At 38.8% G+C, this 25,461-nt stretch overlaps 1 protein-coding gene and 1 pseudogene across 1 annotated transcript in view; one reads left to right on the forward strand and one right to left on the reverse strand.

Annotated features, from left to right (window-relative positions):
- Positions 1-25,461, forward strand: part of SYNPR (synaptoporin) — a 298,829-nt gene that overhangs the window by 202,254 nt on the left and 71,114 nt on the right. The gene's annotated exons all lie outside the window — the stretch shown is intronic.
- Positions 19,401-19,499, reverse strand: LOC117802176 (annotated as a pseudogene).

The raw sequence follows: 25,461 nt of genomic DNA on the forward strand, positions 1-25,461 counted from the left end.
TCAGTGTTTTCATGTTTTTTGGGTGAATACCCAGTAGTGGAATTACTGGTAGTTATATTTTTAATTTTTTGAGGAACTCCCATACTCTTTTCCACAGTGCCTGCATCAGTTTGCATTTCCACCAACAGTGCATGAGGGTTCTTTTTTCTCCACATCCTCGCCAACACTTGTTGTTTCTTGTGTTTTTGATTTTAGCCATTCTGAGAGGTGTGAGATGATATCTCATTGTGGTTTCAGTTTGCATTTCCATGATGATGAGTGATGTGGAGCATCTTTTCATGTATCTGTTGGCCATCTGGATGTCTCCTTTGGAGAAGTGTCTGTTCATGTCTTCTGCCCATTTTAAATTGTATTATTTGTTCTTGGGGTGTTTAGTTATATAAGTTCTTTATGTATTTTGGATACTAAGCCTTTATGTCACTTCCAAATATCTTCTTCCATTCTGTATGTTGCCTTTTAGTTTTATTGATTGTTTCCTTCACTGTACAGAAGCTTTTTATTTTGATGTAGTCCCAATAATTTATTTTTGCTTTTATTCCCCTTGCCTCAGGAGACATATCTAGAAAAATGTTGCTATAGCCACTGTCAGAGAAATTACTGACTGTGCTCTTTTCTAGGATTTTTATGGTTTCAGGTCTCATATTTAGATCTTTAATCCATTTTGAGTTTATGTTGTATATGGTGTAAGAAAGTGGTCCAGGGCACCTGGGTGGCACAGCAGTTAAGCGTCTGCCTTTGGCTCAGGGCGTGATCCTGGCATTATGGGATCGAGCCCCACATCAGGCTCCTCTGCTATGAGCCTGCTTCTTCCTCTCCCACTCGCCCTGCTTGTGTTCCCTCTCTCGCTGGCTGTCTCTATCTCTGTCGAATAAATAAATAAAATCTTTAAAAAAGAAGAAAGAAAGAAAGAAAGAAAGAAAGAAAGAAAGAAAGAAAGAAAGAAAGAAAGAAAGGAAAGAAAGAAAGAAAGAAAGAAAGAAAGAAAGAAAGAAAGAAAGAAAGGAAGAGGTCCATCTTCATTCTTTTCCACATTGTTGTCCAGTTTTCCCAACCCCATTTGTTGAAGAGACTGTCTTTTTCCATTGCATATTCTTGCCTACTTTGTCAAAGATTAATCAACCATATAATTGTGTGTTTATTTCTGGGCTCTCTGTTCTGTCATTGATCTTTGTGTCTATTTTTGTGGCAGTACCATACTGTTTTGATTACTATAGCTTTGTAGTATATCTTGAAACCTGGGATTGTGATACTTCCAATTTTGTCCATCTTTTCAAGATTGCTTTGGCTTCTTAGGGTCTTTTGTGGTTCCCTATAAATTTTAAGATTATTTGTTCTTGTTCTGTGAAAAATGCTGTTGGTATTTTGATAGAGATTGTATTAAATCTGTACATTGTTTTAGGTAATATGGACATTTTAACAATATTTGTTCTTCCAATCTGTGAGCGTGGAATAGCTTTCCATTTGTATGAGTCATCCTCAATTTCTTTCATCAGTGCTTTATAGTTTTCAGAGTATCTGTCTTTCACCTCCTTGGTTAAGTTTATTCCGAGGTATCTTACTATTTTTGGTGCAGTTGTAAATGGTATTTTTTTAAATTTCTCTTTCTGCTACTTCATTATTAGTGTATAGAAATGCAAGAGATCTCCGTATATTGATCTTGTATCCTGCAACCTTATTAAATTAATTTATCCGTTCTAGTTGTTTTTTGGTGGAGTCTGTAGGGTTTTCTGTATATAGTATCATATCATCTGCAAATAGTGAAAGTTCTACTTCCTCCTTACCAATCTGGATGCCTTTTATTTTGTTTTCTTGTCTGATTGCTTGTCTAGGACTTCCAGTACTATATTGAAAGAAAGAGGTGAGAGTGAACATCCTTGTATATTTCAGGAATTATTTTAGCTATTGTGTGAAAAATATATTTTTCAGTGGGACAAGAAGAACAGTTAAATGACTATTGGCTAATGTAAGCAGATGATGGTGACTCAAATTAGAGTTTTATCAGCTGAGAAGGAGAAAACTAGAAAGATTATGATATATTTAAAGATATGGTCATAGAATTGGCTGATGGAAAGAATATATGGGAAGAACGTAAAGCAAAGAGGGAATCAAGGTTTGGGGCCCAAGAACTGAGATGATAGTGGTAGGGGGTTGCTGAGACATGAATCAGTTGTTCTATACTGGACATGTAAAGTTGAGATATTTATTAGATACAATAGTTGTTTGTTTGTTTGTTTTAAACAAATGACTGAATGACCTGTTGTCAAGAGCAATGGTAGACCACTCAGAGTCCCTATTTGGTGAATTTGCACCAAGAAGCTGGAGAAAGGGAGGGAGTAGCAGATGATTACAGGTGAGGTGCAGTCAAAGCCAGAGAGGCTATGAAGAGCCAAAATTATAAGGAAACAAATTCTGGGTCAGAAAGGAAACCAGTTGGAGGAAGGAGAATATCAGGGAGAAATAGAGCACTGTGTGGAATCATGGCCAAAGAAGGGGATGGGAGGTGAGCCATTGATCCCCAGAGTTGCCTCTATCATTTTCACTTCTAGATCTGTCCACACATATCCTTCCAAAGATAGGCTCTTTTTCTTGGTGTAGCATAAGTGGGTCTTTGTTTCTTCCTAAAATACTAACCTAATAGAAATAAATGTCTGGCACACTGAGGATCACCAAAATGAACAAAGTCATTGTCTCCAAGGAGTTTACAGCATAGTGAAGAAGGAAAGATAATAATACAAAGAATTGGTATGTAAAGTCCAAATGGAATAATGCTGAAGGTGTAAAATGCTTTAGTCACCATTGCTATTACATGTTCTTTTGCAAGCAAAGAAAAAATTAAATGTACAACTTGTCCCTTGGAATCTGCATCAAGTAATAGAAACGACAAGTAATAATTTCTATTAGGAAATATATGGCATTATATATAGATGGTCTCTCCCAGATTTTGATGAGGTGTTTACCATTTTTGATGAGGTTTTACCATATGAGGCTGTTATTTACTTAACATTTTCATTTGGTTAAACTCACTTTTGTAACTTAATACATACTTTAGCCTCATTCTAGGCAATAAAGCCCTTGAAATAATGGTTTGCTGTACTCTGTATATTTTTCTACTATCCATAAAGATAAATACTGACTACAAAAATAAGGAACAGTCCTGCTTATGGCTAAAATCATATAATAACCACTAGGGCTACTTATACCAGAATCTTGGAAACACTGACATAGGGAAAAAAGCATGCTAGACTCAGATTAACAAAATCTGACTTTGGACTTGACTCTCCTACCAAAAAGCTACTATGCGATCCTGGACATGTCCATCTCTTTTTCCCTCAACAATAAAATGAACATATATTTCCCTTGCCCTCCTAAGGTGATTATAAGGGTCACATAAGCTAGACTATGTCCAAAGCTTTGCAAAAGATAAAGTACTCAACGAATGGCAGTACTTATTATAAATGCAGTTATTGTAATGATTGTATATGTGGGTTCCTGATATAAGTGCCACTTGGGCAATGCTGGCTTTTAAAACCAAAAAGAATATTTTCTCCTCTAATCTGTGTTCCGGAATGATCCAGCTCTTTCTACTAAACTTATTGTCACTTAATATTAGAGCCACACAATTTGGACTGTGCTCAAAATAATTTCTAATTATTTCTAACAAACAAGCCTTGTTTTTCCAAGTGTACAAGGGAGTTCCCAGAAAAAAACACCTTCATTTGTCCAAAATGAGTTATGTATAAACAAACTTTACATTATAGTGAATAACATGACATGAGCAAAGGTTTAGTGCCACTTATTGGCAGCAGTCTTTGTATAAGGTAATTAAGCTTTCTGATCTATTTCCTAATTTGGAAAAACGGAATTAATAATCTCTATCTTATATGGTTTGGGGGAAGTTTAATGAAATAATGATATTTAATTGCTTAACATTAGTGTCTGACCCATAGCAAGCTCTAAATAAATACAGTCCACTATTACTGCATTGCATGAGGGATGAGAAAGACTCTCCACATTGGTGAAACCTGTATGAGGAGTCTGTAGTTCTGAGTATCGTAATACCCACCTCATAGGGTTATCCTGAGAGTTAAGTGAGAGTTCTCACATGTGAACAATGTTTGACACATGGTAAGTGCTTAATAAATGTAAGCCTTTGTTATCATCATTAGCCTTTGTTACCTCAGTGTTTATCATAGTAAGTCTTACTTTAAGATAAAGTGGGGTATAATGACTTCAAGGACTCTTAGTTGTACCAAATTCTGTGTTGAATCAGAATTGATTGCTATGTTGTTACCTAGGGTCTGTTGTTCAAAATACTGCAAGAATTTAGCATAATATTAGAAAATAATAGATGTTCAAAAGATACTACTTGATAAACAGGAGAAATTAGGTTTGATTTGAATACCTAAAGTTCCTTATTCATAAAGATCTAGACTTGGGCTATTATATACTAGTTCCATGTGACTACTGAACACGTGAAGTGTGGCTAGTCTGAATGGAGTTCCTCTATAAGTGTAATACATGAGGTTTTAAAGACTTCATATGAAAAAAATGTTAAAAGTTTCATTAATAATGTTTTATACTGATTAGACATTGACATGGTAATATTTTAAATACGTTGGTTTAAATAGATTCTTTAAATTAATTTTACCTGTTTCTTTTTATGTTTTAAGTGTAGCTACTAGAAAATTTAAAATTACACATCCATCTCCCATTGTGGCTTGCATTATATTTATATTGAACAGTGTAAATCCAAGCCATTTTATAGTTCAAATGTTGACAAAATATTGTGGCTCATCTTATAATTGTACAATGTAAGAATGGCCTTTTTGGAGGGAGACAAACCATAAGAGACTCTTAAGCATAGGAAACAAACTGAGGGTTGCTGGAGAGAGGTGGGGGGATGGGGTAATTGGATGATGGGCATTAAGGGGGGCACATGATGTAATGAGCACTGGGTGTGATATAAGGCTGATGAATCGCTGACCTCAACCTCTGAAGCCAATAATACATTATATGTTAACTGAATTTAAACTTAAAAAAAAATGGTCATTTTGCACCTTAAATAGTAGCAAAGGTTTTTCTTGAAAATTTGATGTCAGTTGTTTTTATACTACTTGTCTGTTGAAGCCACTTTCTAAAATTATTCTGTAGCAAGCCACAATTTTAAGGTGGTAGAGTTTGGGTCATCTAGTTACAGTGTGGGGGTTTTTCTTTTAAGATTTGTATTTTAAGTAATCTCTACACCCAAAGCAGGATTCAAACTTACAACCCCAAGATCAAGAGTCCCATGCTCTACCAACTGAGCCAGCCAGGTGCTCCTGGTTCTAGTTTTGTTACTTGTTTATACCTTGTTGTAGTTTAAATGTGTTATTTTGTAACAGAAACAAAATTTATAGTAGTTCCCACTGAATTAAAGAGTATATAAAGTGAGAGTGTCCCCCAAAACTAACAAAAAAAACAACACACAAATGAATAATGTTATGACTATATAAATGATCTTAAAGGGGAGTCAGTGGCTGAAATTAAGTGATAAGTCTGAAAACATTGTCAATGATACTTTGATTAATTTATATGAATAGAATATTGCTTTCAGTCATACCCAGCAATAATGCAGATTGCAGGTTACCATGTCCTAGACAATATTCCATATTAATTTATGAATCCAGTGCATTTTTACAAAAAATAATCGTACATAAGATCCACATCCCCAAATCCCCATCAAGTAGACAGTATGTTTAATAACAGGATGACCTTTTAATGGATTAATTTAGTTCACTTTTGAAATGAAAAATTTTACAAAATAATGTGTTGGTGACTTTAAAAATGTTTTATGAATGCACCTGTTTGGCCATGCATATATGTGCTTTTGAGGAGGTTATAAAATGAAGAGCACTTGCCAGCTAAGAGTAGAGAGAAACTACAGTTACTTTATAGAGATCTTGCAAACAACATTTCAGAAACTTTCTAAGCACCCAAAATAGCTTTCTGTAAAGAGACAATAGGCACCAACCTGCTTTAGTTTAGGATTTGTAATTCACAAAATAAAGCAAACGAAACATCACCTCTTCCATCCTTCTTTGTTCTTACAGGATTTTAACAATCTGATTTCCTCCAAATTTACAAATAAATTGCTTTTCCAAAGTTCATTTATAAGTCGTCATTTTCTTCTTGCAGTATAAAGAGTGTTAGGTTCTAACACTAACCTGCTAACTCTCCTGTGGTGCTAAAACGGTACGCATTTACAATGAACCACACAGATGCCAGATAATTAATTAAGAGGTTGCTACAAAACTGAATATAATCTTTAAAATATGTCTGGAAATCCATGCTTGAAGAAAAGCAGTTTTTAATTAGCAATTGAAGAGAGGAGAGGAGGGACTTCTATGGACATTCTGAAAACTGCTTTGGGAGCTTTGAAGGGCCTTAGAGGTTAATGGCAAAGGTTCTTTATGACATCTAAATGTTTGACTGCTTATCACTGACAGGCATCTGTCCCCCGCCCCCCCCCATTACTCTTACACTCAGTAGTTGTGATGAGGTTCCTTTGTGGCTCATGTGGACAGAGGGTGTGGGGGAAGGGATGGAAAGAGAGCAGGACAGCGTAGAAGGATTTCTGAGATGGTTAAGAAAGAGATGAAAGAGAAAAAAAGGAAGTTATTAAAGCGATTGCATGTGAGTAAAAGACAGTAACGGAACTAGGAAGAAAGGAGGAAGAAAGAATATGTGGGACACACTCTATGTGAATGATGATAACAATTCCCATTTACTGAGCTCCCTCACTGTTCAAGGACTGTGCCGAGTGCTTTACACACCTGTAATTGTCACAATTAAAGGCAGTATTAGTCCCACTTTTTTGTGAGAAAACCAAAGCTCAGAAGTTTAGATGTTAGACTGAACCATGTGAAATTGTCATTTTCACCAATCAAACCCACATGAATGTTGGCAATTCCATGTGGTTCAGGACACAGAACTAGTACATTTTGAAATGAGGATTCCGATACAACTATACCTGGGTCCAAAACACTAACTCTTTTTCCTACTTTCCATACTTCTACACGACATTGGAGGGAAGAGAAAATGAGTTATGGGAGAAGCTGGCATCAGACAGGACCCTGTTCTTGCCATAACAGTGGTCCCATTGGGGAAGGAATGACTGATAGCTTTTCAGAGCGAGGTTGAGTGTTGGATAAAGAGCAGGACCAGTCATTTGAAGGCAGAGCTTATTTGAATGTCTGCTATTTGTATCTTGAAAGTTGTCTACATTAAATACTTCATATGTATTAAGAGAGTTAATCCATATAGTGAAGGCCATTTCTACAATAGCGTGCTTACACTGTAAAATGCTTTAGATACATGGTAAACATTTTAATCTTTCCTCACCCTTCAAAAGACTTATTGGTTATCAGTAGTGAGTGTCTTTAAGCAAACTACTCAATTCCAACTGGCTCTAAGTTTTAGCGAACAGCATTCCAACAATGAGATGAGTTCAATCGATGACTTAATGTCTTATGAAGGGCCTTCTTTGTAGACCTTTTTATTGATTTTTATATTTATGTGTCCCCGAAGATTTCATTTCTGAGCTGAAACCTCTACCCATCCATAAATGTACATCTATCTGTTGTTCTGGGCTTATTTGTCATTCTTCCTGGACATTATCACAGCATAGACATTATTCTTGCACACATTACCACCTTCAAAGTTGGACCCTGCTTTTTTCCTCCCTCCCTTTTCCTCTTCCTGACGTCAGCCTTGTAGAGCAAACCTGTGAGAGGAATTGCTGATTGGACATGAGCCCCAATACCTGAGTACATAGTGGGAAGGACCAGAGGTGGTGATGAAGGAGGCATGCTACTAGGTTTGCAATTCCTACTTCTCAGCAGTGTGCCCCAAAAGGAAACATTTGTCACTTTGCATGCAGCATGTCCTGAATGTCCTTTGATGAACACTGTTTTTCCCCACTAAGTAGGTAAGTTTGGCCAGTGATCCCCAAAATGGCTTTTGAGAAACATTAGTCCTATTAAATGCTCTTCAAAGAAAGGATTCACACAGTTTCAGAAAGATATCTGCATTTCCATGTTCATTGCCACACCATTCATAATAGCTGAGACATAGGAACATCAATAGATAAATGGATAAAGAAAGTGTAGTGTGTGGGGTCACATTTATATATGTGTGTGCATGTATACTTATATATATTAAATTTATAACATAGACCAATGGAACAGAATAGAGAACCCAGAAATGGACCCTCGGCTCTTTGGGCAACTAATTTTTGACAAAGCAGGGAAAAAACATCCAGTGGAAAAAAGACAGTCTCTTCAATAAATGGTGCTGGGATAATTGGACAGCTATATGCAAAAGAATGAAACTTGACCACTGTCTCACACCATACACAAAGATAAACTCTAAATGGATGAAAGACCTCGATGTGAGACGGGAATCCATCAAAATCCTAGAGAAGAGCATAGGCAGCAACCTCTATGACATCGGCCACAGCAACCTTTTTCATGACACATCTCCAAAGGCAAGAGAAACAAAAGATAAAATGAACATGTGGGACTTCATCAAGATAAAAAGCTTCGGCACAGCCAAGGAAACAGTCAAAAAAACTAAGAGGCAGTCCATGGAATGGGAGAATATATTTGCAAATGATACTACAGATAAAAGACTGGTATCCAAGATCTACAAAGAACTTCTCAAACTCAATACACGAGAAACAAATAAACAAATCATAAAATGGGCAGAAGATATGAACAGACACTTTTCCAATGAAGACATACAAATGGCTAACAGACACATGAAAAAATGTTCAAAATCATTAGCCATCAGGGAAATTCAAANATCATTAGCCATCAGGGAAATTCAAATCAAACCACACTAAGATACCACCTTACGCCAGTTAGAATGGCAAAAATTGACAAGACAAGAAACAACAATTGTTGGCGAGGATGTGGAGAAAGGGGATCCCTCCTACATCGTTGGTGGGAATGCAAGTTGGTACAGCCACTCTGGAAAACAGTGTGGAGGTCCCTTAAAAAGTTAAAAATTGAACTACCCTATGACCCAGCCATTGCACTACTGGGTGTTTACCCCAAAGATACAGACGTAGTAAAGAGAAGGGCCATATGCACCCCAATGTTCATAGCTGCATTGTCCACAATAGCCAAATCATGGAAGGAGCCGAGATGCCCTTCAACAGATGACTGGNGGTGGGGGAATGGGATAGGCTGGTGATGGGTAGTAAGGAGGGCACGTATTGCATGGTGCACTGGGTGTTATACGCAACTAATGAATCATCGATTTACATCAAAAACCAGGGATGTACTGTATGGTGACTAACATAATATAATAAAAAAAATACTTTAAATAAATAAATAAATTTATATATATTATATGTATATATATAAATATATACACAGTGGAACATTATTCATCCATAAAAAAAAAAAAAAAAAGAAATCTTGCTACTCCCAACAATATGGATGGACCTTGAGGACATTCTGCTAAGTAAAATAAGTCAGATAGAGGAAAACAAATATTGTATCATCTCACTTATATATGGACTCTGAAAAAGCCAAATCCATAGAAACAGAGTAGAATGGTGGTTTCCAGGGGTTGGAAGTGGAGTAAACAGGGAGATGTTGGTAAAGGGTACAACCTTTCAGTTATAGGATGAATAAATTCTGGGGATCTAATGGACAGCATGGTAACTATAGTCAACAGTAGTGTACTGTATACTTCGAAGTCAGTAAGATCTTTAATGTTCTCAACATACACACACAAAAGGTCATTAGTAAGGTGATGGAGGTTATCCTTACTGTGATAATTATTTTGCAATATATCCATGTATCAAGTTGTCATGTTACATACCTTAAATTTACCCAGTGTTATATGTCAATTATATCTCAATAAAGCTGGACAAATAAATAAATCATAATGAGAGACTGGGGAAAAATAAGGAATTCAAATACTGTTGAGAAACACAATTTACTGGCATCATTCACAATGTACTTGAATTGGGCAAAGTTCTGATAAGTCCTGCAGTAGAGAGATCTGTTTAGCATATTCTTCCCTCAACTTCTTAGTGTTAATATCTCATAATACTTATATTTAACTGTAAGACCAGGAAAAACTAGGAACTGTCACAGATTTAAGGAAACAAAAGAGGCATAATAATTAAATGCAGTGTGGGATCCTGGTTCAGATTCTGGAACAGAAAAAGGACCTTAAAAGAAAAATTGTTGAAATTTGAATAAGGTCTATAGTACAGTTAAAAGTATTATAAGATATTAGCACTAGGAATCTGAGGGTAGGTTATACATTAACTGTATAATTTTCTGTCAATCTGAAATTAGTTCAAAATAAAAAATTAAAAAATAAAGATAGGAAAACAAAGAAAAAGAAATGATGAGACTGAGAAATTCCAACACTAACCTATAAAAATACAGTGTGGGGGCACCTGGCTGGCTCTGTTTACAGCATGCGACTCTTGAACTCAGAGTTGTGAGTTCAAGCCCCATATTGGGCACAGAGCCTACTGGAAAAAAAAAATTAAAATAGTATATGATCCATTAATATGAGTCACAAATGTCATTTTAAACTTGCTAGTAGCCAAATTAAAGGAAGTAAAAAGAAATGGGTCAAATTGATTTTAATAGTACCAAAAACATGATCATTTCAACATGCACTCAACATAGAAAATTGCTAGTGAGATCTTTTCCATTCTTTTTTGTCCTAAGTCTTCAAAATCCAGTATCAATTCAGACTAGCTCCTTTTCAGATTCTCAATAGCCACATGTGGCTGATGGCTACCACATTCTCTGTGCATCTTTTATTCCTGCTTCTTTCTACAAGGGTTTTGTTCTTTCCCACTATAAAGTCCTCCTTCTTTCCTTCCCTCCCTTATGATCATTAATATGTTTCAGGCATTGTTCTATGCACAAAACTGACAAAAATTCTCAGCTTCCTGGAGCTCCCATTCTCAAGAGGAAGTGATTGACATAAACAGTAGCTATAGTAAATAAGTCAATTATATAGTAATTAGGTAAGAGCTATGGGGTTGAGGGGACAGAGCTGGGTAAAGTGACTCAGATGTGCTGGAGGTAGGAAAGTTAACTGAGGCAGGGTCTACATTTGAACCCAGCTCACCTTTGGTTGCATTCTGATTGTTAACATTTTTTAGTTTCAGGAGACTCTCTTGAATGGAGGGAACAATGAGCAAGTAAAAATGATGCCCTGCTTTTACTTATTTGGTACTTAATAATGAGTCAAGTCCAGCTCAGCCATAGACTAGACACTCGACTGTTGTTTCTCAACATCTGGTTTAAAGGAGGTGATAGCATTCTGAATGGTCAGCCCTGCAGCTAAACAAAACAGAAATAGGAATGAGCTTCATTGTGAGGATAAGAGTATTTCAGCAGAAAACAGAGGATTTTGAAACTATGCCTCCCCCTGCAATTTTTTGATGTCAGTCTGGAAAGGTTTGATCAATAAAGTTTGATTCTTTCCTTGAAATTTGAATAATTGCCTACAGCCTGGTGAATTTAACATATTAAAAATTGATTACTTCTCTGTAGGAGAGTTGAGTTTTGTTGACTTTCTTTGTAATAGAGTGCGAGGTTCCTTGTTTGTTTTTTAAACCTCTGGGCAATGATGGCTACTCATTGAAATGCCTCCCATTCTCAGTTCCTTATGCTCTGGGATATTAGAATAGAGTGGCAGTCAGAAATATGTGTAAGTAATCCCGCACCTCTGCTTTTCAGAATCTGAGATAACCTTTAACAAGTTAAAGGCATGACAGGGAGAGAGAGACAGAAAGAGAATATGTATTTGTTCTGCACCTGATTATGCAAGGTGCCTTTTGGAATGTGTGTTATTGGGCCTAGCCCCAGATCTCCAAATTCCAAATCTTGGGAAGGGAAGAAGGGAGAAACCTGAGAATCTGGGTGGTTAACAAGGTTCCTGAGTGATTCTTATGTCATTTGGGTATTGAGAATCATGGACCCAGGCACCAGAAAGGCCCACTTTGAATCCTGATGCCTCTGCTCCCTGGCTGGGGGGGTTTAGATGGTCTCTTTCAGGGAAGTGACACTGAACTGTCCCATGCATGTTGGTGGGTTCTCTGTCCATGAGGCCTTGTCACAAAGAGAAAACAAGGGAATTCAGATCCAGCATACTGCATCCAGCTGTGCCAAGTCCAGTAGGAGAATTCTTTGGAGTTCTTAATTGTGACATTTTAACAAACTGTTCTGTTCCCATTTTTTTAATGCAGTTGGAGTCAAATCTGCTTTTGTCTCTTTGTTTTGCTAAGGGAAACACAGGCATTTCTTTCTGCTCCTTTTCTTTTAACTTGGATTCCCATAATGCACGTATTTGTAGTCTGAAGATGCAAGAAAGAGAATTAGGACAAACTTGTGCTTTCAAGGCCTGCCAGGCAGACCCAGACGGGGCCATGTCAGGTCTGCGGAGATGAGCCAGCAAGTTCTTTGTCTCTCTGAGCATAGGCCTTTTATCATCCACGGTCCCATCTAAATAGCTTTCTTAAAGGATAAAGTATATTATCAGGGTCTAAGAAGCAACTTGTAATTATGGGCTTTCCAATGGACTCATGGACTATTTAAAAGCACCAAATGAAAGAGAAACATATGAAATTTCTGCTCCTTAAGCTGAACCTTGGAGCCCTGGATGAACTTACTTTTAATGTAACAGTCTCTTATTTTTTTCTTCACCTTTAAAATTACGGAAGTAGTATATGTCATTATACAATATTCATGCAATACAATTAAGTCAAAAATGAAAGCTACCGCATATCAGCCACTCCAATTCTATTACCTGCAATTCTAGATTTTTCTAGACATATATAAATACATATGAAACACACACACACACAAGTAATTAGGACTCTTTAAATTGTAAATGGGAGAAACACAATTCAAAAATGTTTTAAACAGATGGGAGAAATCTCTTCACTTACACAATCGTACTGAAGTGAGGTGCATCAGCTTCAGGAATGGCCAGATCAAGGAGCTCCAACAGGGTGGTTTCAGTTTCTCTCATTTCTCTATCTCTTGGATATGCCTCATTTTTTCCTCCTCAGTGGGCTTTCTCCATGTGTTAGACCTGAATTTACTCCAGATTTGGGACAGAATAATGCCCACCCTCCTCCAAAGTCATTGTCATCCCCTAAACCTACAAATATGTTGCCTGACATGGCAAAGGAGAATTAAGATTGCAGATGGAATTAAAACTGTTAATCAACTGACCTTAAACTACGGATGTTATCCTGGATTTTCTGGGTGGGCCCAAAGGAATCACAACGGTCCTTGAAGGTGAAAGATGTAGGTAGCAGAGTTAGAGACAGAGAAGGGGATGTAACAATGGTAGTAAGGTTGGAGAGATGGAATGTGAGAAAGATTTCAACAGCTGTTGCTGGATTTGAAGATGGAGGAATGGGACCATGAGCCAAGGAAGTGGATGGCCTGTAGGACGAGCTAGCTAGACAAGGCAAAGACATGGGTTCTCCTGTAGAGACTCCAGAAGGGATCACAACCTCACTGACATCTTGAAATTTCTGTCATATTTCTCACCTACAGAATGATGAAGTGATGACTTTGTGTTCTATTGGGTCACTACGTTTGTGCAGCCATAGAAAACTATCAGAGCCTAACAGGCAAGAGACTTTTTCTCCTCAAAATCCAAATTTTTAAAAACCTTTGGAAGACTTCTGACTAGCCAGCTTGGTTTGCACCCTACTTTTCATCCCATCACCGTGGTTAGCAGAATAGGACGTTATGATTGTCTAGATCAGGATACGCTTTATGACAGAGAAAGGGGATTAAGAGACTGATTGGCAGTCCCCCTTCTCAGAATCACATAACTGACATCGGAACAGAGAAATTACCTGAAAGGAGGATTGTGTGGGTTTGTTGTTTATAGTTTGTTTTTTAAAAAATGGGTTAATGACATGTATTTTGTTCTATAATCTGCTTAATTATCTTTTCAACATATTTTGGAGATATTTCCATTTCAATTCACATAGGCCCTACTTTGTTCTTTATAGTAGCTGAATGTTCTTCTTTTGGGTAGATGAACCAAATTTATTTAACCAAGTCTCCTGTTGATGGACACTTAGGTTGTTTCCAATCTTTGCTTACAAAGAAGACTGAACACTATATCTTTCCATATTCTCTGTACATGTTATAGGACGTTTTTGTTTTTGCTCAATGTTGGTAATATGATGGAAAGAGAGCAAGGACCAATGTAGTAGGTTGAATAGTGCCCCCCCACACACACAATATGTCTACATCCTAACCCCCAGTACCTGTGAATGTGCCATTATTTGGAAATTCGGTCTTGTTGATGTAATTAAATGTCTCAAGATGAGATCATTCTGGATTTAGGGTGGGCCCCAAATCCAGTGATGAGGGTCCTTATAAGATACAAGAAAGGAGAACACACAGAGACACAGGGAAAGGCCATGTGAAGATAGAGGCAGAGATTGGAATGATGCCCCCACAAGTCAAGGAATGCTAAGAATTTCTGGCAGCCACCAGAAGCTAAGGGAGAGGGAGGGAATAGATTCTCCCTTAGAGCCTCTGGAAAGAACTGATCCTGCCGATACCTAGATTTCTGATTTTGAGCCTCCAGAATTGTGACAGAGTGAATTTCAGTTGTTCTAAGCCACCCAGTTTATGGTAATTTTTTACAGCAGCTCTAGGAAGCTAATACATAGGTTTCGAAGGCAACTGATTCTGTACGCCTTCATTTGACTTGTGGCCAACTCCCAGTCACCTGGAAAGACAGAGACGTGGCAAGTCAGATCATAGAAAGCTGTATAGCATACAGAAGTTGTTTTCATTTCTATTTCTTGTGAATGTGCTTTGTGATTTTCATTTTCTAGTGCCATTTTGTCTAAACAATGACAAAATTAGTTTACACTTCAAAGTCAGCTCCCAATGGATATGTGGAAGGGAGGCAGACCCACTGTAATACAAGAGGCAAAGCAAAGTGAAGGCTTAGGCAGAGTATTTCTCCCCAGTGATCCACAGCATCAAAGACCTTTAGTGGTTGTGCATAAGGGGAATGAGTAAATAAAGCAAGGAGAGAAGGGAGGGGGAGGAAGGAAGGAAGGGGGCAGGGAGAGACTGAGGAAAAAAGGACAGATAAAATAAACCATGATTATGACAAGTGAGGAACCTTTGAATGCCCCATAGGGCATCTTGCAAAAATGAATCCCTTTATATTTAATTCATAAACATGGCTGAAAATGCTCCTCATGTGCTTGGCGTCCACTGCAGTGACACAAGCTGGCCAGTCCTGATATCTGTTTCAAGTCAGATATCAGAAATGCAGTGAGCAATATTCCAAGCAGAGAGCTAGGAATCTAATACTTTTTGATCAGTAAAGCACCAAAAAAAAAAAAAAGGCAATAAGGCTATGTGCATGCAGGTATGATCAAAGTACACAGGTATGTTTACTGCCTTGCACTTTTTCTCATCTGCCTTCTGACATGTGTGAATTTGGGGCTAGGAAGTTTACACTTGGTAATTTGCAGCTGTATTTTAACTGCAGGTCTGCATGTTTTGGTGGGGAAAAAAAAGAGAGAGAGATGTTGAGATGCCTATACAGGGTGGGCAGTGTATCACTGCATACCTTTAAACCTGCTGAAGGAGACAGAGTAAGTCATAGAAAGTCATGGAAAATGGAGCAACTCTAAAAAATTTCTACATTTTATACCTCCTGAAGTGTACCCACTTTGGCTTTCAACTTTCCCGTATATAAATGGCCTTGGGTCCTGACACCCTCACTTCTGGATTTTCCTCCCCTCATCAAGTCGTATTGAAAATACCACCCTCCCTTTCTAACCCAGAAAGAACTTCAAGGGAACAGCTCACACATCTTACTAAGTTGGAATAGTTAATATATCTTGTAGGAGGAGGCCATTTGGAGCCAGTAATTAAGTGAAGAAGTAAACCTGTGTTCACAAGAACTGGATCAACCAGGTTCCAAATAAGATTTTTTTTTTTTCTAAGCATTTTCCCTGAGTTCCTGATAAATAACCTGCTGTTAGGATGCCTGAGACTTGCTCTTTTGATAGCCTCTGATGTGCTTGTTTTCTCAATGCATTTAAATTTGATCACAGGGCAGGGGCTGGCTGTCCTCTATGGCTTCCCCCAAGAATGTGAGTCTGTGATGTATGTTTAATGTTTTCCCTCTGTTACAGAGATAAATGTCATTGGTAATTCTGATTGGCAGGCCCGATGTTTAAGGCTTGTGAAATTATGTGAGTCCCAGGGTCACAGGAATTGTTCTTCATTCAAATATTTACAAAGCATAATTAAATGGATTAATGATGTGGGGTTCTAGAACCAATAAGGTTTTGTAAAAATTTTGAGCAGCTTTCCCTTCCTCCATTTCTACTAATTTTATCATTTTCCCCCTTCTCTTTTTGATTTGTGATTTCTGCTTTCAACCCTCAAAACCTTTATGAGCTTATTATGATATTTCCTCGCACTGAGTGTCTCATTTGGCCCCTCCCATTACTACCCCTCTGTTGATTTCCTCTTCTCTGTATCCAGAGGCCCCCTCATGCTTCTCAGATTAAATCTTCCACTCTCGTCATTGTCCTCCTCATTTTGCTTAATTAGATAATTTCAGAGACAGCTTTGAAGACCCTAGGTGTTGCCCCAGTGCTAAATGGGATAGTTATAATTATTAATTGGAAGACTGGCATCAATATCATCAACTTCTCTCTTCTTTTTCCCTGTCCTAGCTGTCTGGGTATGAATAATGAAAACAGTCTTTTCTTAAATGGAAAAAGTATAATATAGTTGAGTTCTTTTCCCTAAGTTGCCCATTAATGGAATTGAGGCATATCTGTGTGCTTTTGGCCTGGGTAAAGGAATAGGGAAGGGTTAAGACATGGTAATATGTATTGTGAATGATCAACATCTTTGATATTTTTTTAAATGAATTCTGTTTTTATTACCAAACCAACACAAACTTGTTGTAGAGAATTTGGTTAATTCAGAAAAGCACACAGATGAAAAAACATATCATGTGTGTTTTCACCTTACATACTTGTGTGTACATATGCGTGTGTGTGTGTGTTATATTCATATTAATTTTTTTACACACAAAAAAGGGTCAACCTGAACATGTTTTCTAACTTATATCTCAAGCTTAATGCATTGTGGACATTTAAATTAATTTTTTTACATCAACATGACCATAGAGCCCCCCTTTATACAGATTTAACTAGTCCCCTATGAACAAGTATTTGGGTTCCAATCAACAATTAGTCCAACAATTAATTGTACTAGTATAAACAATGCTGCAGCCAACATCCTTTATGCATAGCCAGGATAGTTTTTTTTAAATAATTATTTCTTCAACAACAATTTCTGAAGTTAGATTTGCTGTTTAAAGAGATGAAATTTTAGTGAGCATTAGGTATACAGGAAGACACCCTCCCACAATTGAACTAACTCATGCTGTTGTCTTGATTTGGGTTAGAAGAGAACACTCCGTGTCAAAGAAGCTCTTTCCCGGTCTTTGCTCACCTTGGACAACAAACATTGGATTAGTCTTTTTTCTGGCTACATATATTTTGGAAAGGTCAAAGACCATGACCTTTCCTCCCTGCTAAAACTCCCTTCTAGCACTCAGTTTTTCAGTTCACTATGTCAGAGCGGAGTTCCAAAAAACTATAATTAGGCTGCATCTCACTTAATTCTATTTATCTTCTCTCAATTTTTTCTTTTTTTAATATCAATTTGGTATACATTTGCCTTTCCAAGTGTTGTTAGAAAGCAACTTTTCTCTTATTTTACAAGTAGTTCATGTTTTCATTAGAATCCTTAATGTATTCAAATATTCATCTCTTTTTACCTAACAATATAATATATATTCATGAAACCTTTGAGTAGTATTGTCTATGGGATGTCATTTAACCTTCCTTGCAAAATCTGTTTATAACAGCAAGACCTGTTCGTTCAGGGAAGTTAACGTTCTGACTCAGAGGGAAAATACCTGAGGGTCTCAGAGTGATCTACCTACCTGTGTCTAGACTGAATGCTGAAGTAGAATTCTGACATCTCTAGACGCAGATGTTTTATACACCAAACAGTGGACTGGATGAGCTCATCTCCATAAACTGAGAGCTCTAGCAAACATGAAGACAACATGGCATAGGGAATATAAGCACAAATAGACAGCTTTAGAACCAGTCTTACCTCAAAGTCCCAGTTTCCTTTTCATTGTGATGGGGAGACACTAATATTTATTTGGAGAATCACTGTGATGGTGAAATGAGCTAATATGCTTTCAAGTGCTTTATAAGGTGCTTGGCACGTAAATTACATCTCAATGTATGATCATGGAGGAAAGGTATTTTAAGAAGCAGAGAAAATCCTACATTAAGTGAATTTGTACTGGAAATGCATAAAAGGGATATAAGAACTGATTTTCCTAATATAGAAATCCTTTTTTCTTTACGATAAAAAGTGCTACAAAGAATCTAGAACCTTCCTAAACTTAATTTTAAACAATTACAGCAGAACTTCTTTACTTCTTATAGAACCATGTTCTCCCCCACCCATTTGAGAATCTGATAGAGCTTTGAATTCTCAATGGAAATATGCACATTCGCATCACATTTTGCATTCTGGGATACCAACCTATACCAGGTGAAAACTGCCCCCAAACATGGAGATTGTAGGCCACTCTGATTTATCTGATCAAAGTCAGAAAAGAGAGGTTATGGCCATCTTGGGGCTGCAGATGTCTATACCTGACTTCTGAATTGGAGATTCTAATCATTACCATATGCTGGATACATTCTATGCCCTTGAGCACTCATAGCATAGAAAGGAAGACAAATTGGGAAATAAATAAGTACAGTGCAGTGTGGCAAATGTGACAATAAGTGCATGTACTGAAAGGAATGATTTCATGGGGGTGGGGTACAAACATCACAAAAACGACTCCTACCTACTTCCTCTGATTTCACAAGTACAGCGGTGTTCCCGGGTCTTTCAGAATCTTGGGAGATTCAGTGGACCATGTGGCATACGTTATGTCAAAATTGAAGTCCCAGATTTGAGGGAACTCACAGAATCACCCATGTTCTGTCCCTCAAGTCCATCCCCCTTCTCTATAGGAGATACATGAAGCAGGCGAGTGTAGGTGAATGGAAGCTTGTCAGAAGACATGCCTTCACCCTCTGCTTGGCAAGTTTGAGCTTATCTGTAATACATTGTAATGTCTGTGATTCCCCTGCCAAACCTTGAAATCTCTGAATTTTGATTCCAAATATCCAGAGGAGGGAATGGACACACTTCACCTTGCACACATAGTCTTGTTTATGGAGGGCTCTAATAGTGTTCCAGCCCTGCTTATTCAACAAAGGGTTCTAAATTGTATGTCATCCTTGCTCAGGGGCCATGCTAATCTTCTCTGTATCCTTCCAATTTTAGTATATGTGCTGCTGAAGCGAGCACAAAGGGTTCTAAATTGGACAAGCAAGAAAGAGAGGGTACTAAGGAAATGGTCTGGCCATTCAGTTACACTCAAGTGATATGGGAGCAAAATTAGAGTGATTTCTTCCACTTCCAGGGGCATTGCTAACTCCGTTAGCATAAGACCATTGCTGCTTAGTATTTTCCCTTACACACACCTAAATTCCAATCATTGCCTTAGCACCTGCAGCCTTGGGCAAATTACCTAATGAATTAACATGGACTGAAGGCCGACTGTATATGTGGTAGTGTTCTTAGTGTTTTACATATGTGGATTTGGCCCACCCTCCCAGCTCTGTGAAGAAGAAATTATCATCATCATCATCATCATCATCACCATCATCATTAGATGTTGCTCAGGATCACAGCAAGTGGGTGGAGCTGGAAACAGAGTCCAGGCTGTTAGCCCCAAAGCTCATTCCCTCATGCACAGGGCCATGGTGCCTGTGGAACAGCAAGCCAGTTTCAACTTTTGTAAAAATGGCAGGATGCTGACCATTCTTCAGGGTAGTGGTAGGATTAAATAAGATTGGTTTTGGCAGTCAAATAGTATCAATTAATAGGGCCCTTGCCCATGAAGGGAATCTTTCTGGAAGAATCTACAGGTGTAGAAGTCAGGCTGGCCACAGATAGTGCATTGTCACACACCACTGACCAAGGCAAGTGAATCCACAGTGCTTTTTACTTATTCTCTTTTTCTCCTCTTTCTGCCTTCGGTTCTCTTCTGTACTACTTGCAAGTGTCTGTTTAAGTAGGTTAAAATGATGGCATTTCATTTTCTTGTGGCCTTCATTTCTGGCTATTTGGATCATTTTTAGTCAACAAATGAGTTGGCTTTCCCAAAACTGCCTGGGTTGACATTTTTTGTTTAAATTGTAATATGTCCTTCCAAAGGTGAACGATCAGGAGCTATTGTCTGCGAGTCAACAGCATGCTCAGAGGCAGAGCACCAATACAGTTTTGTTTGTTGCTTTAATTACTGTGTGTGTGCTTAGGTGTTTTGGATTGCTGTTATTCTCGTTAAAAAGAATTGAATGCACTTAAGTAACTCTTCCATAAACATTGTTTGAGCCCTATATAATCCAAGGCTAGCCCTGAAGCAAAGAGCAAGGGACTACCAGATAAATCAGAACTGAGATTAGATCCTAGCATGGGGCAGCTAGTAGGGGAAAGACAACAGGCTGAGAAAGCTGCATAAGACAAAGAGCTACCATCTATTAGAAAGGTGAAGGTAATGGGCTGTGGTGGTTTAGAGAGGAGAGAGATTTCTTCCTTCAGGAATGATCATGGAGGGCTTTCTAAAGGTGGTAGCAATTGAATAGGACCTTGAAGGACATAGAGAATGTGGACTATGGTATGGTAAACCAGAAAGGGTGAAGGACATCCCAGCTCTGCAGAACATATCTGGAGAGTAGCATATGATTATAGAGACTTTAAGAAGAAGGTTAATTTTTTAAAGATTCTATTTATTTATCTGACAGAGAGAGAGAGAGAGAGAGAGAGAGAACAAGCAGGGAAAGAGGCAGAGGGAGAAGCAGACTCCCCGTGGAGGAGGGAGCCTGATGCAGGATTCGATCCCAAGACCCCGGGATCATGACCGAAGCTGAAGGCAGACACTTAAGCGACTGAGCCACTCAGGAGCCCCAAAAGGTTAATTTTGATAAAGAAAAAATGACTTCATTTGCTGAGGAAATAAATAGGGAATTAATCAGATTAACAGCTCTGAATTCATTTCTCACTGTTCTTCTCTGGCTCACAATTCCTCCAATACACTACCACCTCACGGCCTTTGCACTTGCCATTCCCTCTGATCTGAACATTTTTTCCTGGATTTTTGCTTGGCTGGTTCTTTTTGTCTTTTACATCTCAGTTCAAATATCCCCGCTTAGAGAGAGCCTGACCTCTGTGATGAGGTTGCTCTCCCTCACTGCCCCACACATACACCTCCTCGGCAGTCACTTACTGTGACAGCATCCTTGTTTGTTTCATAGCACTTTCCATGCTGTCTTGTTTAATACTCAATGCCTGGCACAGAGAATCTCAACTCCAGCATATTCCTAACCCATGCATCTACATCACGTCGGAATACTAGTTTTCATGCAATCCCAGAGAGCTGAAACTCTTGATTTTTTCCTTCTGTAAAAATGGATGTGAAAATGCTTACTTCCCTTCAAGCGGTGGTTCTCAGCCTGGTGCACATTAGTATCACTTTGGAGCTTTTGAAACCCCAGGTAATTGAGCCTTAACCCAGAATAATTAAGCCTGAATCTCTGCAGGCAAGGCCCAGGCCATGTCAATATATTGGTCCCTAGCTGGTTCTCATGGACAGTCCCAATTGAGAACCAATGATTTGGAAGGAGAATGCAAGAGCAGGCACCTTCACTGATGATAGTTCCCTTCCCTGCCTGCTCTTGCAGGGTAGGGGTGGCTAGCAGGATCAGGGGCACAGGATTAGCTAGGTCACAAACAAAGATACACAATCTGGAAAGCAGAAGCAATATACACTTCCTTCATTCCACAAAGGGTTAAGGCATGTCTGCCATGTGCTAGGCACTGTCCCGAAGGGGTTCAGAGTTGAGCGAACCAGAGTAGTCGGCATTCTACCCTTTAGGTCCCATAAAATGCTAACCTTCTCTTGGAGACAACATTGCTGGACTGCAGGCTTTGGTCGTGAACCAAGTAGGATGTTCTAATTAGAAGTCCAAAGGAGTTTTTCCTTAGATCTTCACTTAACCAATGACTTTACATCCTAGAGTGCAATAGCATGCTCTAGAAGTGCCATTCCTCTCAGAATATGATTAAGACTCATTGCCTTGATCCACAAGCCTCATCATGCTCTTGTTTTATGATTTCATGTACTAGCGCCCTCCTACCCCTTGGTACTCTCCAGCCACACTCTCCTCCATTCCAGGGGCCCCATATGGTCTCTGCTTCCATATGGTTGCACAATTTGCCCTTCCCAGTCTCTGCTCAAATATCACCTCCTTGGTGAAGCCCTCCCTGACCTCTTGATCTAAATAGTACCCTAATTCCTCTCTATCTCTTTGTCCTGCTTCATTTCCTTTATAGCATTTATATATTTATTGTTTATCTCTTCATTTTCTGTTTTCCCTAAGAGAACATAAGCCCAAAGAGAACTGGACCATGTCCTTGTTATTCATTGCCATTCTCCCAGCACCTGGCACACTACCTGGTACATAGTGGATGCTCCTTAAGTATTTGTTGAATGAATGAATTTTTTTTTAAAGATTTTATTTATTTATTTGGCAGAGATAGAGAACAGCCAGCGAGAGAGGGAACACAAGTAGGGGGAGTGGGAGAGGAAGAAGCAGGCTCCCAGCAGAGGAGCCCGACGTGGCTCGATCCCATAATGCCGGGATCACGCCCTGAGCCGAAGGCAGACGCTTAACCGCTGTGCCACCCAGGCGCCCCTGAATGAATGAATTTAATAAGGTTTTATTTTCATTATATTCATATGTGTGGTTATCTTCTATTGTGATACTAGGTTTACAATTAGAGGTAAATGGACTGCTTCTTAAATGAGTTATTATAAGGAGCAAGGGAATCAATATAAAGAAAAATATGAAATAAATAGAAGCATACATGGTTCATAGATGTGGTGTAACTTGTGACAGTGATTAGAGGGTGGCTGACATCTGGGAAACTCTGGTCTAGAGCAGATCAGGAACAAAGAGGAAAGAACAAGCCTGGAAATAAGGGGAATACCATCCCGTCATCCAGATCAGAATGCTGAATGATAGGGGTGCCTGGGTGGCTCAGTCGTTAAGCGTCTGCCTTCGGCTCAGGGCATGATCCCAGAGTCTTGGGATCAAGCCCCACATTGGGCTCCCTACTGGGAGCCTGCTTCTTCCTCTCCCACTCCCCCTGCTTGTGTTCCCTCTCTCACTGGCTGTCTCTCTCTCTCTGTCAAATAAATAAATAAAATCTTAAAAAAAAAAAAAAAAGAATGCTGAATGATAGACATCACCTACCCTGACTTGCAATCTTTTGCTTTGTTGAGGTACAATTCCGCTGGCATTTACTGAGCATCAGCTATGTGCACTGTGCAGTGAGGGAGTAAGCATGACTTAGAATCCAATTCCATCTTCAAAGGGTGAACCTCAGAGATAACCACGGGCACCATGATGATAGAAATCAAAATGTGATAAATACAAGAAAAGCCCATAAAGGCCCCAAAAGAGCAGCATTTGTTTCTCCAGAGGCAATCAGGAAATCCTTCTCAAAAAAGGACAAGTTTGACAGGACCTTGAAAAAAATGGGTGATTTCAATAGGCAAAAATGGGGGCCAAGGCATTCCAGACCAAGAGGACAACTGGAGTAAAGCCAGGCAGAATAGTAGCAGCAAATAATTTGGGGAAATGAGATCACAGAGCACTATGAAAAAAAAAAATCTATGGGCTTTACTGGAAATCTCATGTAGCACTTCCTATTTGCCTGCTTTCATTTATTATTGTGTCCATGTCCTCACAGAGAGGAGCTTCAGGAAGGTATTTCTGCTTTCAAACAACCAATCTCAAATCCTTTTTCTCTCTGTAACAAAAATATCTGGAAAACCCCATCCTGTCATTTCCATTGTAAGCACGCAGGCAGCAATCAACTGCTGCCCTAGATTTGCATTAAAAGGATGCCTGACCTTGATTAAAAGCTCCAGAGGGGAACCTGGGTGGCTCAGTCAGTTAAGCATCTGCCTTTGGCTCAGGTCATGATCCCAGGGTCCTGAGATCAAGTCCTACGTTGGGCTCCCTGCTCAGCAGGGAGTTTGCTTCTCTCTCTGCCCCTCACCCTGCTCTTGTTCTCTCTCTCTCTCAGATAAATAAATAAAATCTTTTTTTAAAAAACAAAACAAACAAACAAAAGCTCCAGAGAATGGTGGCATTGCTTCCCAGAGTCCTGAGCAGCAGTATGGATAGAAACCTGCTCTCCATCAGCACCAAAAATCCAAATAAATCTACCCTCCGAACCATCAAGGGCCCAGCCAAAGCAAAAAGGCTCTTGATGCAGTCCTTCATCTCAAGAGCGAAAGTATCCTTGAAAAGAGATTTCCCCTGATAGCCAAGTGCAGAAAGCTTCCTGCTCCTTCTCCCCAGCAACTTCCTGATGGGTAATTAATGTCCTTTGCAAGGTGGTATCCTGCTACTTTGCAGTATTGCGCCCCCCATGTGTGAAGCTCATGACCTAAGTGTCCATTTTTAAAAAGTTAATATGATTTAATGTGGCACTCTATCTTCCCAATGTGCTTCAGAGTTAACATCCTACTTAATTTTATCAAAGGTCTTTGTCTTGAGTTACAGCCTGGAAGAGAAGATTCTAGGGAGGACTTTACGATATTAAGTAATGCATAGAGAAATGAACCACCCTTCCCAGTGGTTCAGAAGCTCTTGCTGGGCCCTAGCTCCCTTCCTACATGCTAATATCTGATTTTGATTTTGAGAAAACATCCACTTGGAAGCTAACAGCAGGAGAGAAATATTCTTTCTCCCTACCCTTCCTCCCTCTCGCTCTCTGAATTAAAAAAAAAAAAAAATCCATGGAATCTCCATCTTGATCGCCCTTTGTCATTAACATCTCATTTTAAACCAAAGTGTGTTTCACAGAATGTTAATGGCTGTTACACAACCTCAATTTGGAGCCAAATAAACTTTTGGGAAAACTGAGTTAAACAGTTAAGTAGGTATATTTACCGAGGTCAGGTAATAAAGCCTTTAATGGTGACTCTGCACTATTAATATTCAAGAGGGCTGTGTAATTTGTAGCATTTCCTAAATTTAGTGTTTCCATGGAACCCTTTTTTGATGTAGTGTCTGGAGAGACATGAGTTCATCAACTAGTATTGAAATAGCAAAAAGAGGCCTATCTCTGTGACAGATGCTCAGATGTTCCCCAGAAATTGCAACTCCCAGGGAAGTTACAATTGTTGACTGAA

Source organism: Ailuropoda melanoleuca, chromosome 4, assembly GCF_002007445.2.
Source record: "Ailuropoda melanoleuca isolate Jingjing chromosome 4, ASM200744v2, whole genome shotgun sequence".
Taxonomy (NCBI): domain Eukaryota; kingdom Metazoa; phylum Chordata; class Mammalia; order Carnivora; family Ursidae; genus Ailuropoda; species Ailuropoda melanoleuca.